General features: G+C 43.5%; 1 protein-coding gene and 1 long non-coding RNA gene across 8 annotated transcripts in view; one reads left to right on the forward strand and one right to left on the reverse strand.

Annotated features, from left to right (window-relative positions):
- The window catches only part of ZNF592 (zinc finger protein 592), a 42,442-nt gene extending 42,102 nt beyond the window's left edge, over positions 1-340 (reverse strand). For all 3 annotated transcript variants that reach the window (XM_036231899.1, XM_036231900.1, XM_036231897.1), the window contains exon 1: positions 252-340. The gene's annotated coding sequence lies outside the window, so the exon portion shown is untranslated. The remainder of the gene's footprint in view (positions 1-251) is intronic.
- A 224-nt stretch (positions 341-564) lies between these two features.
- On the forward strand, positions 565-15,384 carry LOC118611399. Of its 5 annotated transcripts, none has more exons than XR_004954326.1 (6): positions 565-1,292; positions 1,396-2,456; positions 3,432-3,602; positions 5,686-5,811; positions 12,809-12,929; positions 13,471-15,384. It is a non-coding gene; the product is annotated as an uncharacterized LOC118611399 (long non-coding RNA). The 5 variants fall into 5 exon arrangements; XR_004954327.1 differs by having other exon boundaries at positions 13,493-15,384; XR_004954328.1 differs by lacking the exon at positions 12,809-12,929 and having other exon boundaries at positions 566-1,292.
- Positions 15,385-15,660: the final 276 nt, after the last annotated feature.

The raw sequence follows: 15,660 nt of genomic DNA on the forward strand, positions 1-15,660 counted from the left end.
CCGGGAGGGCAGCAGCGCGCGCGGCGGGCGGCGGAGGCGGGGTGGGTGGCGGCCGCGGCCCGCCAGGCGGCGGTCGGGGCAGCGGCTCCGCCCGGGGCGGCGGGCAGGGTCCGCCCGGCTGCAGGGCCGGGCCGCGGCGCGGGTGCGGGCTCGCCCCGGCCGCGCTCAGCCCCCGCCTGCTCCGGCCCGGCCCGGCCCGGCCGCGGCTCCGGCCCCGGCCGCGCCCGGCCCGGCCCGCGGGGGGCGCTTACCTGGCGGCGGCGGCGACAGGCCCCGGGCTCGGCCGCGCGCGTCCCCGGCGCCGGCTGCGGGAGCCACAACATGGCGACGGCGGTGGCGGGCGGGGCTGCGGCGCCGGGGGCGGAGCGGGGGCGGGGGCCGGCCTGGCGGCGCGGCCCGGCTGGGGCCGCGGGCGGGGAGGGGGGCGGCGAGCGGCAGGCGGCTCGGACCTGGGCGCCGGCCCCGCGCGGCGCGGCTGAGGGGCCGCCGCGGCCCGGCCCGGCCTCCCGCCTGCGGCCTCGGCCGGACCCCGCGGCGGCGGCGGGGACGGCGACGGCGGCGGCGGCGACTGGGACGGGGGCGCTGGACCCCGGCCCCCCGGGCCGCCGGCCCTGCGAGCCCCGCGAGCCCCGCGCACGGCCGCCCCGCGCGACCTGGGCCTCTCGGCGCGTGACGCTCCTCCGCTGGGGCCGAGGCCGCCCGCTAGGGGGACGCGCTCTGCCTGCGCGGCGGTCGCGCCCCAGCGAGCGCCTCCGGAGCCGGGACGCCGGCCTCCTCGCTTCGCGCTGGCGCGTCGCGGGCCTAGCGAAAGCGGTGGTGACAGGAAGCGGGGTGGCGGGCGCGCGGCTCCGAGGAGCGCCGCGGCCGGACACACGGCTCGCACGCAGGCCCGTGGGTGCCGGGCGCTCTGACGCGCCGCCTCGGGGGTGGCCCGGGACGAGCCGCGAGCGGGAGCTCTCCGGGTTCCCGGGGAAGCTGTGACTGTGCAAGGTGACAGGTGGGCACAGGGCCAGGGCGAGGAGTGACCGGCAGGGCGTCCCAAGAAGCCAGCGTACCTGGAAACGGGCGGCACTGAGGTGGCAGCTGGGTCGGGGTGTAGGAGCAAAGAGAGGAGGCCCTGGTGCCTGGCACTGGGCACCCTCTAACCAGGAAAGAGGTGCCCCTTTGCAAGAGAGGTGGAACGAATTTTCCGTCACTGAGCTGAGTTGAGCACTTGGGTAAGGAGTGTGTGATGGTGAAGCAACAATGAAAGCAATAAACCGGTGGCGGTTCTTTCTAGAAGAGAGACACAGGTAGGGGGAAGAGGGCGGGGGGAGAATTAGAGAGGGAGGGAGGGAGAGACCTGTAGCTCAATGGGTAGTGAGAGTAAAGGTGTTTTGTTTCGTTTTGCTTCAGTATGAGGAAGAACGTCCCAAATTAAGAAGCTGAGCTGAGAGGGGATAATAAGAGGTAAGAGGTAGGATAGTCAAGGATGTGAGATCTCAGAAAAGGAAACGGAGAAATAAGCGTGGGGAAAGGCACACCTCTTACTACGAGAGTTAAAGGAGACCTGCATGTTTCCACATATCATCAGCTGCCTGGCTGACCTCAAGTCATCGTAGGCCTGCTGCGATTACTACTGTCCTTTAAAACAAGTGCAGTGGACCCAAACCCCAGTTCCACTTAAAGTGGGAAACCAGGGTACCTGAACTATCTACAAGATCTCATGTAGGAACTTAGGTTTCTCTTAATTATCCCTGGCCCCGGTTTCCTATTTCCAAAAAATACTCTATTGTGCTCTTACAGGAAATTTGTCTCTATACTTTGGATGCTATCTCATATATACTCCCCCAAAATGTGACAAAAAAGATGATAAAAGATGCTATAATACCAGCTTGTAATATATAAATATACACATATGTATCATGCATAGATTTAAAAAGGGATTTTTTTTTTTTGCTTTTACAGTACATTCATGTTTCTCTTAAAGCCAGGAAAAATGGTATTCTTAAGTATATAAAGTATTTTTAAGAAAGGTATTTTTTGAAAGATATTTGTGGAATTCAAAAGAAAAACATTAGGACTCAGGCAAGGGAATTGGAAATGGATCTTTGAAGGATGGATGGGACCCTGGCGAGCAGAGATGGGCTAGTTGAGGAGGCTGCCCCATGCAGAAGGAACAGTGCAATCCAGGACAGAATGAGAAATGAATGGAGCATTCTGGGAACACCAAGAGGTCAGTTTGGTTGGAGCACAGGATTTCTTTGGGAGAAGAGTAGGTAGGCAAGTCAGTCTAGAAAGGTGAGCTAGGGCTGTGGTCCTCAATGCCAACCCGAACCCTTTGTGATTTGCAGGCTGAGAAGAACCACTGGAACTTGAACTGTGTAGATAAATTTCCTGTTACCTTGTAATGGGGGTCTTCTAGATCTCAGCCGTTCCATCGCCATATTTGACCACTTGATTGACCCAGAAATGAGGTAGGAGCGACAGTTTTTTCATTCCAGCTGTGTATAGCGAATTGGCCCTTGCTTTTCTCTGGTTGCTAATTACTACAAGTTGTATTTACAAGGCAGCAGTTTCAGAGCAAATTAGCAAAGAACAAAAATAAAAGGAAGAAAAAAATGGGCACCTTAAACCAGTGCTTTGCAGACTTTTCTTACGGCTTCCTACGAGCTTGGCTTTTTAAAGATTCTGCATGTGAGTAAGGTCATACAGTATTTGTCTTTCTCTGACTTATTTTACTTAGCATAATGCCCTCAAGATTCGTACATATTGTTGAAAATGGCAGGATTTCCTTTTTATGGCTTAATAATATTATCTGCATGCATTTTGACTGTGGTCCTCCATAACGTTCTCCATACAGTCCATATCTCAACCCAGAATATACATACACATGTACACAGATACACACACCTCTGAGACAACTTTCCTCAAATATTACCCTTATTTTATACAATGCATGCCAATATTTTCTTCTTTTTTTTTTTTCTACTTTATTTTAAAAAGGACTTCTTTGGCACTTGTATCACCTTTATTGAGGTATAGTTGACATATAATCACTTATACTTAAAATGTACATTTGTTTTGACATGTATACACACCCATTGCATGTTGATATTTTTAATTTTATTATTTTTATTTCTTCTAAAATAGAGGTTAGGACCTACTACATGGATTTTATGACCCCCTATAGGTTACAACATCCCTTAGCATTGGAAAGAGACTAGACTATGTTTGCAGTTCTCATTTAAATAGTGGTACAGGTTGTGACCTTAAGTTTGCCGTGTTTACCTGTCCCATAAATTAACAGGACAGGTAAGATTCTCAGGATGTAATGGGGGAAGGGATAGAAGGATTGGCAGGAGCCATGTTTGGGTTCCTCTTCCCTTCTCAGTAAATACCTCCCAATATCAGTATTTCTCAAGAGCCATAATGTTTTCTTTTTTGTCTAGCCTGGGATAAAGATTGGACTTCATACAAGGCTAGACTATCACCTGCAAACCAGAGATAACTTTTCGTTTGAGCAGAATCACAAACTGAAATAAAAGGGAAAATAATGTGTCTTGACTGTGAAGGTACATAGAAGCCATCTTATTCACCACTGTTGGAGTATTACAGGGACAGTGAGTACCGTCACTTTCTTCTAAGTTTGGAACCAGTGAAAATATGAAAACATCAACTTTACCAATAAAACTGAACTGAAGAATGTGGCTTGGATGATGACTAATAGGCTTTCGAATATTCCCTGAATTAAAATTAGTTTCCCAGAACTCCATTCTTCCTCTTGCAGAGGTCTAGCAACTTTAACTGCCTGCCCTCAGAAGAGAGTACCCTCTCTGAGGGCAGGCAGATTCAAATTCACTAATTAGGTAAGTCACTCCTGGAAGAACCAGGACAAATTCTCCCCTGCCTGTCCATCTATGGAAACAAAAAGGTTAGGGAACCAGGATTTATGTTTACCCAAACTAATTAGATCAGGCCCGATGGTATATCAGTTCATTGGGGGAAGTATACTAAAGCAGTGAATTATAAAAAATGACATATATACACTTTAAAAACTATTAGTAACACCCACCTGCCTATTTTTCCATGTGAGGCTAAACCTTTTCTTTAAGCAAGAGTGCTGATTAGAATTCTTGAACTGTCTTTCTTACCTAAATCATATCCATGATGTATTTTCTATGCTTTCCAATTTCTTTCTTTAAAGTTGACTGAGGACTTAAAAAATCTTGCAAAGCAGAATAAATAGAGGTACCTTCTTTAAAAAAAAAAAAAATCTTTGTAATTGTCTTACCCACATCTAGCTTGACAGAAATTTTCAACTGGTCTTTAGTTAATAGTTCCAACTTTCACTTGGCATTTCATAGAAACAGCTGTTTTCACACTTATGTTTCACCTTATGTTTATATCAATTTAATTAAATTAATTATACTCTAGCATGCAGCTATCATAAACAGGTTTAGGACCAAACACAACAGACTCTTGTTAGGCATCTAAATCAATGGGTAGGGAGAAGTGTGTAGGTATTCCAGAGATGAACCACTACTCCAAAGCAATCGGGAGGCCATGGGTGGTCATCAATATGTTTGTTGGGAGGGAGCGGAAAGTGTTGATTTCAGAGAGTCCATTAAAAAGGAGAACTGTTAATGCTCATAGACTAGTTTGACCAATTCTGTGCGCATATATTTTAACATTTTTCTTCCATCATTAATCCATTTTATAAATGTTTACTGAAATTCGGGACAGTGGCAGATACTATGCTAGGCCCTGAAGATACATAGCACATTAAAGAGGAAGAAACTGATATATAACCAAGACAAAGAGGCTGGATGGTGAAGGAGAAATATTAAGCAAATCCCTTTACCTTCTCTCCACCCAATCCCCTCAAAACTGCTGTCCTTCCATTCCCATTCAGCTAAAAATGGCTTGAAATGGCTTAGGATTGGCATAGCTATCAAATAAGTTCAAATGGTAATATCACCTACTATATTATGTACTTTCCAATGCTAATGAGATGATGCAATTGGTACATTCAGAGAAAGCTATGGCAATGTGAATTGGTATAATCTTTTTAAAAGCAATTCGAGGGCATTTCTGAAGCACCCTAATGGAGATGTGACCCTATTTTGACTCATCAATACCACTCCTAGAAACTTTCCCTTGAGAAACTATCCTCCCCAAAAGAGAAGGGCCACAGGCACAACATTTACTGTAGGCTTATTTGTGATAGTGAAAGTCTGAAACATACGAACATGAACACTAAGTGACTTATGGTGCGCAACATTGTGCAACTTACTATTGAGTGTTCAGACAAGAGTAACTTGGAAAACATTTAATTACATATTTAAGGAAAAAGATACAGTTTGCGCAACTTTACTAAGAACTGCTGAATTGTACACTTTGAAAGAGTGAATTCTGTAACAACAACAAAAAAAGATACAGTCTGCATTTTTGCTTTTGAATCGGCCAAGATCAGCATCAAAACATGTAATCGAAGCAAGTTAATGGATGGACAGCCTACAAAGTTGTGGGCAGGGATGAGAGACACCAAGAAGATTGTCATCTGCTGAAAAGCCATGATCAACTATAGGCCTGAAGGGGCAAAGAGATGAAACCAGTGCTCAGTGAGAGCAATAGCTGAAGGAGAGGGAGGGCCAATAGGAACTTAGAGGAGCACATCCCTACCAATCTCTCTCTCACCCTCAGATCTCCTAGCTGAACCCAAGAGGAAGGCTGAGGGCCAGTGAGCCCAGATGTTGCTGTCCTTCAAGATCAGCCCTGGAGAAGGGTGGTGAGTGGATCTGGAGGAACAAAGGCAGAATTATGTAGCAGGTATGTGATCCTATGACAATGTGAGAACTGTCTAAGCATATAACCAAGGTCCTTGAGGGAACCTGAAAACTAGGGTTTCTAGAGATACAAAGTAGAAGTAAGCAGAGAACAGGTAACATAAGTACAGGGGCAGGAAAGACTGATAACTCAGGCTGAGACAAGCACGAGGGCCAGAAGAGAGAACATTTTAATATTTGATCAAATACTGAACTAGAGTCTGAGCTTGGGAAAAGATTATAGGGGATACATATGAGCTAAATTTAGACCGGAGCATTAGAAAATCTTCCCCTATTGGCTATTACCCTATATTTCTCTTTCCTCGCTAAGCTTCATGCCCTGGACAAATAATTATTTAGTACCTCTCATGTGCCCTGGGGATTGAGGGGACAAAATTAACATCCTTTCTCTAGTGGAGTTTACATGCTGATGGGGAGAAATGGACAATAGATAAATAAGTATGTAAAGGGTGATAAACGCTATAAAGAAAAAGCACAGGAGAACAGAGAAATAAAATTATGTCTGCTTAAAAACCTCTTGTTTTAGACCGCACATGCTTACACACACACCAGAGTTCCTATGCAAATAAGGCCTTCGGTATTTCTCACATGGACTAAGATCCTAATATCCTAATTGATCTTCCTGCCTCCAGTACCTTCCAACCAGTCCTCAACCCTGCCATGAGAATCTTCCTGAAATTAATCATGTCAACACCATGCTTAACATCCTCCAATGTTCCTGTTTGCTTACAATGGGGAATGAAATCTAACTTTCCTACTGTGGACCTTATCTCACGCATCCATCATTCGCTTCTCCCTCATTCTCCTTTTCTGCCAGCACTGATTGTCTGTAGTCTGTTGTCGATGCCACAGTCTCTCACTTCTGTACCTTTGGCTGTAGTGCTCTTTCCAACTGGAGTGCACTGCCACACCCTGCACCTCTTCCCCAGTTTGGCAATCCTCTCCTTATCCTTCTCGGCCCATCAATGGTCACCTCTTTGGTCACGCTTCCCTGATCTTCCCAGGAATGAGGGAGCATCTTCCAGCTCCCTCCTTTGTGTCATCAGTATATCTTCTAGGTACCCCTGAATGTATTTATTGTATCATACTATTTTCTCTCTTAGACCTCAGGTGTGCAGGATTGGATTAACCAAAATCCATGGGTCAGAACCTTATATTAATTGGTTCATGTGTGACCATCTTTTGTTATAATTCACCCTAAAAACTAGGATTGACAACTTACACATATACCCCCACTCAATGCTTAGTCTTGTATTTATGGTTTTCTTGCTCTTAAAAATGGTTTATTTTAAAAAAACTAATATCCTATTAAAAATAAAAAAGTTAATTTTAAAAATTGCCCAACTCTACAAAAATTCTAAACTTAAAACACCTTACTGTTTTAAAAAGTTGAGATTGAATGTGCTTATATGTACTTATTAGCTATATATATATATATATATCATCTTTTGTGAAATATCTGTTCATATCTTTTTCCCACTTTCCTATTGTTTATCCTTTTCTCATTGATCCTAAGGATTTCTTTATATGTTCTTTTAATAATCCTTAGTAGTTTTTTCTTGGAATTCGAATATACAGGAAAGGGGTTTTTTTAATATTCAAAAATTTATATATTTACGTACATAAGTATATGTGTGTATATAAACATGCATCCACATTTCAAAACATAGATTGTTAATTTTAGTTGTTTTCTTTATTAAAAGAGTATAATTCCCCACATACTACCCTACGGCTTCTTTTTCACTTTTCATGTTGCAGTGTTGATTTTTCTCAGGCTTGTTGTAGGTATTTGAGTTGATTTATTGCAGCTGCTGTAGACGTTTCCAATGTGTGAATATGCTTATGTTACTTTATTCCTTGCAGCAAAAGCTCTTGGTACACTGTGTTCTTCCCTCTGGCTCACCTCTGATTTTGGCCGGTTTCATGGGTGCTCCCAGTTACTGACCATTCCCACTGCAAATGCTAGGCCATGGGCCTCTCCACATTTCTGCTTCAGGGCCTTCTCAAAAGCCACAAGTGCTCTCTCAGCCCTCACTCAGGCACAGCCTGAAAATAAAGATAATTAACCCTCGACCAATGAGGGATGTGCCCCAAGGGATGAATGCCCCAGACTTCTGTCCTTCAGATGGACAGTTCTGGAAGGCATTTTGTACACCTCTCAGGTCTCCGAGAAATGACACCCCTACACAGACTTTTTCTCCTCCCCTGCCTCACTCCCCCACACACCTTCACTCCCTCTGTCTGAGATCACTTTCCAAATAAACAACCAGCACCCAGGTCCTTGTCTCAGTCTCTGCTTTGGGGGAACCTCATATAATACAACCAGTTTCCTAAAATGAACATTGCAGGTTTTTGCTATTGCAAAGTACTACTAAAAATGTTCTTATAAAATCCTCTTATGTGTTTATATAGGAGCAGAATTGATGGGTTGGAGCCTAAGGGAACTTTCAACTTTACAAGATAATTCCAAACTGTTTAGAAAAAAAATTTTTTTTTTTTTCCCACCAATTTTCAGTCCTAACAGCATTGTATATGAGATCCCATTGATCCACATTCTCGTCAACACTTGGTATTGTCAGATTTCTTAATTTTCACCATTTGGGTATCTATCTAGTGGAATCTCATTGTAGCCTGTTTTTGCCTCTTGATGATTGATGAGGTCGAACATGTCTTCATATATTTATTAGCCATAAATGTTTTATCTTCTGGGAAATGTCTACTCATAGCCTTTACCCTCTTTTCTATTGGTTGATTGTTTTTTCCTCATTCATTTTAGTAATTCTTTGAGAATTATGGTTTGCCCCCCTTGGAATTCAAGTGGTCAGAATTGTATTAATTATAATTGTCACCTGATGTGACTTTCTTCCTGGTTACAAAACTAATGCATACTTGTAAAATAAACACATAGAACAAACAGACCTGTTTAACTTAGAAAGAGAATGCTTCCTTTGCTGTCAGCTTCACTCCACTTCCAAGCAGGAATAACTTCCATGAATAGTTTGTCATCTCATATTTTGGGGATTTTATTTTCATATCTGTCTCCCAAATCAGATTGATAGTTTCTCAAGGGTAAGGACTGTTGTATTCATCTTTGTGTTCTCAGCCCCAGGCATAATGCCCGGCCTAGATCGAGAATGTAAAATATACATTATTAAATGAAGTGCTGAAAGGTGGGTTAGAATGGAAGTTTTGAAATTATAAGAAGACCCGTTTGGAAAAGAGGAGAAAAATGGGAGATAGTACTGGTAAAATGTGCTGGGGCTTGATTACTAAAGTGTTGGCTGTTGGGCCAAAATATTTGATTTTTATCTTTGAGACAGCCAGTTGAGTAGTAGGCAGGCATTCAGGACTTTTTGGGTGGAGGGAAGTTATTTCTCCCTATGTTTTTACAAGTGACAGAATTACAACAAAACATTGACAATCTAGTTATCTAAGGGCAATGTACAGTATGTAAAGAGGAGGAGGTTGGCAAAGATGAAACCGAAAACAGAAAAATGAATGAATCAAGAAGTTGACTTTTTTTGGACTCAGACTCCTGTGAAAAACTCATGAAAACAATGCCTTTTTTTATTCTTAGAAAAATAGACATAAACCCAAGCCCATGCACTTTTTAAGAATTTGTTGATTGGTGAGGAAATAAGAACCTGAACCAAGGTGACAATATGTGTTCATATTTATTGATGTCCAGCTATATGCAAGGCACTGTGCTAAGTGCTGAGACAGACACCATGCAGTCTGAGGCATGGACTACAGGACGGCATGGTGATCTAGAGCAGGCTCTGAGCCCAGTTGTCTGGTTTCACACCCCTGCCAGGCCAACTTACTAAATCTATCTGTGCTCCTCAGGTGTTTCACAGCGATAGTACTGTCACCACCCTCGCATTTAAGGGAGTCCTACATGCCCATAAAGCACTTAGAATTCACGGCATGCAGGGAACTTTCTGCAGGGCCTTATGGCAGAAACCTGAGTGGAACCCAAGAGGAAGAAGCAGGAACATGGACTTGATTTTGAGAACTTTAGCTAAAATGGAAGAGGAGAGAGAAGGCAGTGAGGAGAGGGGAAGAGAGGGGAAGGAAGTTTCTTTTTTAAGCTGGAAGAAATCCTAAATGCTGACAGGGAGGATGTAATAAAGCAGGAAAGGCCAAAGACACATCACTGATGATCTGTTCTTTCCCCTAAAGGTGCCCCTATGGCAGGAGGGGAGGGCTTTACAGCAAAGATGGAGGGCCTGGCTTTAGCTAGGAAGCCACTTCCGCTTGTGAGCTAGAGGGGAGGAGTTGAATGTATTGAGGCTGCAGGTGCTGGCTCAGAAGCAACCACAGGCAAGCGAGAAGGAATGTCACCACTGGGGGAGGGGAGAGGAGTGGTAGTTGGTGGGAGGTTTGAGGAGAGAGGAAAACTTGTGACATACCCTTTTAAAAGGGAGATGGTTAGTGACTGAGGAAGGAGATGAGATCGCCAGGGAATATTCAGGGCCAGTCGATTTATAGGAAAACCGATCTGCCTGGCTGGATAACTGCTGGTGGTAGTGGGAACTACAGAAAGAGAAAAGCATCAAAAGAAAGGGTGGTGAGTGTTGAATGTCACAGTGTTGAAATCAGGAAGAAAGGGGGCAGAAAAGGGACCACTGGATTTGACAACTAGTTATTACTGAAGTCGTGTCTTGAGGGTCACTACAGTATCAGAGCACATGACACATGGCAGAGAAGAAAAGAGAAAGAATGATGATGCAGTAAACCACATGTGATCCACAAACACTGTGAAATGAAAGAGGAAAGTAAGACACTAACCAGAGAGCAACTGAGTCAAATGAGGCATGTTTTTATTTCTAAAAGTCAGAAGGTAGACACAGAAAGAGATAGAGATAGAGATTGAGATAGATCAGTTATATACCACAGATAAGCAGAAAAGCTGGCACAATAAGAGGAGGAGGGCGAATACTTCTGTTGGCACCAAGGGAAGGAAGGAAGAGTTAGAAGAGATGTGTGTGCTTAAGATCTACGTTTATTTACAATTATTCTCCTTCCCACTTATATATACAAGCATATGAACTTTTAAAGTTGGCATAGTTGAGAAAGTGTCACTTTATATAGATGAAAATTCCAGCCAGAGAACTGAGCTGACCTCTCTGTAAGAGAGAGAATTAATTGGACATAGCAGAGAAAGTTACAGCTGAAGACTTTGCATGTTTTTGTGGCCAACTGATTCACCCAACCTTCCACCCAAACAAGAAGAGAATGAGTCTTCTCTTAATTCAAGGGAATGGAGGAGAAAACAGGTTGTACATAATTAACAAGTTGTTACAATTATCAGCTGGAGGCATTTCGTAATTATTTCTCATCTATTAGTATTTTCCCATAGGTGATTTCAAAATATCTGCCTAAAGAACAGACCTCATTTCTTTTTGCCACATTCCCACATGCAGTGAACACAGAGAAAACCAGACCCAAACCATAGGCCAAAGGGAATTAAGTCATGTTATGGTCAGGTTGCTGGCTAGGGCCAGAGACAGAAACTGAGAGCTATGGTGAGCAACTGAGCAAACAGGACCCAAGGTCAGGACACAGTGGGCAGACCCTGTTGTCACACCAAAGTCCTAGACCCAAAGAACAAACCAAAGGCAGTGGAAAAAATGCTAGGGTTGAAGGGCATCTAGTTGACCAGGAAAGACTGAAAAAGCCGATCTGAGCAAAAAGGATATAGCCACCTGAACCACCCTGCAAATTAACCTCTCCATGCCCACAAACGCAATCTTAAATTATCTAGTAACCATGTGGAAGCAGAGAAAAGAAAAAGGTGAAATTAAATTTAATATTTTTTTAAATCAATACATCAAAAGTACTGTCATTTCAACTTATAATCCATATGACCAATAGTTTACATTCTTTTTTTCATACTAAGTCTTCCAGATCTAGGGTGTATTTTATGCTTTTAGCACGTCTCAGTTTGGACTAGCCCCTTTTCAAGAGATCAGTGGCCCATGTGGCTAGTGGCTTTTGTGTTGGATAGAACGGGCTTAGAGAAAACCATACTTAACATTTTGTCATTAAAGTGTTTTGTCTGTATTTTTTCTTTCTTTCCTTTAAAACATGTTGAATTGTGTAAGGCTAGATTTTGAAGGAAGTGGGGAAAAAGTTTACATTGCGAGAGTCTCTAGTTTGGGATTTTGTTTCAGGTCTAGCTCTTCCAGTCACTTTTCTTTCTATGTGTGAGAGATGGCTCTAGTCCCCCCCACTCCTCACCCCCTCACCCCCTTTTCCCCCCACCTCCCATGGTGCATAGAATCCCTTAAGGTAAAAATGCAGGGGAATGTAATACAGGCGCTTGCTACCAAACATTCATTTCTTCTGTTTACTCATTTCATCAGTTCTCTGAACAGCAGTTACTAAACATCAGCTATGGGTCATGGACTGCACCTAGGGCCAGTTTTACAGGCATCTGCCCTGGTTTGTGAAACCTACAATTGAACAGAAAAGGAGACCTATAACTACAATAAAATGTAGTATGCCTTGTGATAGGGGCAGGATGAGGGCCTAAGTGGCTATCTAGGAGAATAATTTCACCATCTTGGGAGATAAGAGAAGGCTTGGGGGGTGAAGGAGAGAATGAAGATTGAATAAAGAATGGCTAAGAAAAGGGAGGAGGGAGGACTGGAAAATGCTTGAGGCAGAAAGAGCTGCTGTAGGGAAGGCCCAGAAGCCTTTTGTGGAACTGAAAGAAGTTCACTGTGGTTGGGGCCTCCAGAGTGAGAGGTTAAGGCTAACACATATTATTCTGTGGCAGCCTAGTTAACAGTGGGAGTTGGAAGGCAGGATGTAGACAAATCTGGAATAGGCAGGCCCAGCACGGGAAGTGCTCCACCCGAAAAATATTCCCTCACCAGTTCAGTTCAGATTCACTAGTTACAGACTCAAGTGGGTTAACGAGCTATTCCTTATAAAAGCAAGAATCTCTCATATGGTGATAATATTCTTTTCAGGTTACATCAAGCCTCGAAGCCTTATTTTTGGATTCTGAAAATTGAACATGATTGAAGTTCTATGTCATAAAGGACATATAAAAGTACATAAATAATGTGAGACTGGAAATGACTAACAAAGGTGTGTTAGCTGCCCAGGAGAGGTCTGGGTGGGCTTTGCACAGCAGACATTTACTTAAACATAAGATTCTGAAAGAAGTTGAAGTTTGTCAGGCCTCCAAGTAGACATTCCAATAATTATTATTATTTACTAAGTGTCAGGCTTTATTCTAGTGGTTTACATTCTTAGTTTACTTGATCTCCATAAAAATCCTTAGGTACCATAATCCCTGTTTACAGATAAAGAAGCTGAGGTACAGTGAGGAAATGTACCTTGTCTAGTATCACAAAGTTTGTAAGCAGTAGAGCAGTCTGGCTCCAGAGCTCACTTCATTAAATCCTTTGTCATCTCCTGTGGCTGTGTATACCCAGAATTGCAGGGTAAGGGGTTGGCTAGGAATGTCAAGAGAACAGATAAGGGAGGCAGTGGCCAAATCATAGAGTTTCAACAAGAGCACCTTGAAGATAGACTCATAGTAGCCTTTAGGTAAATGTTTTTTATTACTTGAGTGCATATATAAATGACTGCTAATGATCATATTTTTTAATGTGGTTGCATTAAGAGAACATTAAATTCAAATCCAGATTTACACAAGCCACATTTCCAGCGGTGATTCACTGACTCAACAGACTCCCATAGGATCCCTTAAACTATCAAGAGGAACCAGTCACCTGATCCAAAAACTCAAAAGGCAAGTCACCAGTGACAAGGAGGTATAAGCCCCAGTTACAGAGGAGAGGCTAAGGTTGCCTCCACTCTTGGCCCTTCGCCCACAAGACCTCCATTCACAGCACAGCTCTTTCCTCTCCAAGAACTTGCAAAACAAACAGTAAGGACCCTTTCTTCTTTTAGCTAAAGCAGAATGGCCAAACAGGAAATTGGTGCCCCCACTCCCCACCACATATAAACACATACCAACCTAAAAGGCTGGTGCTTCCTTTTCCCAGCTGGCCCTGCAGCTGTCCAGGACTTTTAAAAGGGAGCTCTGCAAAAAGCTTCCAGGGATATTTTGCGTGGCTCTAGTAATTTCTCTGCACAGAAGGCATCTTTGATTTGGGGGAATGAGATTTCTTCCTGACACCCCATGTTATACAGAGCTGCTGCATTTTTTAAAACCATGGTCTCTGATATCCATAGCTATTGGCTTGGTAGGCAAAACGTCCCATCAATTTAGCTTCTGACCTGACTTTGGGGAGGGTGGGTGGATGGGTCCTCCCAGCAAACTGAAATAGATCCTTTTGGGAGGTGGCACCAGGGAAGAGCTAAGCCTGTAGTATGGTCTGTACACTAGCCTGCGCTGATACACCTGGGATACTTCTTTTTCTAGCAGGGTCATAGGAAGACCTCCTTCCACCACTTCCTTCATTTGGAAGGTCAGGGAGAGGCTAGTGAGATGGTTATTTTGAATAGCGTTTTAAAAGATAGAGTTGACTTTGCTTCTGCTGGTAGACACCCTTAATTTGTACAGAAGTGATTAAGTAGGGCTCAACTATAATGACAGACTTTCTTAGCCTTGAGCATTTGGACATCGGTTTGAACCCAATCTTGTTTTTAATAACTACTGACATTGTGCACTTACCATTTATCATCCATTGTGCTAATAGCTTTATTAACATGTATGACCTTATTTAATCTTCAAATTATTTAATTTTTATTCCCACTTCACATAGCAGAAAACTAAGGATATAAAAAATGGTTAACCGATTGGCCCAAGATCACACAGCTAGTGAGCAGTTGATCTGATGCAAAGCCAAGTGGGTCTGACTTAACCTCTATAATAAGGTGCCCCCTTCAGGCAGGCCAGCAGGCTATATATGAAGGAAAATACCAGACATGCCATTATGGTCGATGGGGTCCAAAAGACTTATGTGTTGAGAAGACTGGCAGGCCAGTGAGCAGACAAAAATAGTATGTTAGAGTCCCACATTTGGAAAGTTTAATTCCATCGGCTTTATGTCTTATCTAGTCTGGGATCGCCTGTCTTAAATATCTGAATTATTTTCATAAGACACAGTTTTCTCCCCAGCACTGCAGGGAACCCTCATTAAGCCTTTCCAGATTTACCCAGTTTACATAAATCTCTCCCAGCGTCCTTTCCCTTTCTCATGGATTCTTTTCACTCCAATTATTTCCTGCTCAGTCTGTCTTTTCCTCAAGAGTATAAGCTCCCAGAAAAGAAGCCTGAGTGTTAGCCATCTCCCCACACTTAATTCCATTTCTAATCTGTGCTTGACATTGTTTCCTCTTTTATAATGCAACGCTGGTCCAAGGTGGCCTAGCTTCCCTCAGAAGTCTTCTTTGACTAAAGCCATGCCTGGAAGATTCTTTCTCTTCTCTGAGTTTCATAATATGTATAGATTAAAAGGTATACCTTGTCTCCTTTCATAAAGATATCTTTTTTCCCTGCTGCAAATGATACTGAAAGCTCTTTGAGGACTAAGGATTTATCTTCTGTTTTTTAAGTTGATAAATCCTCTTTCAGCCTTGAGCACACGCTGCGAGCCACCATCCCCATCGATCTGAGTGAAGATAATGCTATCCTTAGACGCCTGCTTGATGCATCTGTCTGAGAGGGCCGGGCCTCCTGGGCTCCAAAACCTCCATTCATTCTTCAACATTTTTGAGTTTTTTTCATGTGAGATGCTGGGAGTAAAAATATAGGTAAGAAGGCCTTTATCCCTCAATGTGAAATAAAGAGTATTTTGAAAAAGAGAAATAATAGCAAGAGACCAGATCTCGATCTTCTTGTCCT

The sequence above is a fragment of the Rousettus aegyptiacus genome, unplaced genomic scaffold (assembly GCF_014176215.1).
Source record: "Rousettus aegyptiacus isolate mRouAeg1 unplaced genomic scaffold, mRouAeg1.p scaffold_m13_p_14, whole genome shotgun sequence".
Lineage (NCBI taxonomy): Eukaryota > Metazoa > Chordata > Mammalia > Chiroptera > Pteropodidae > Rousettus > Rousettus aegyptiacus.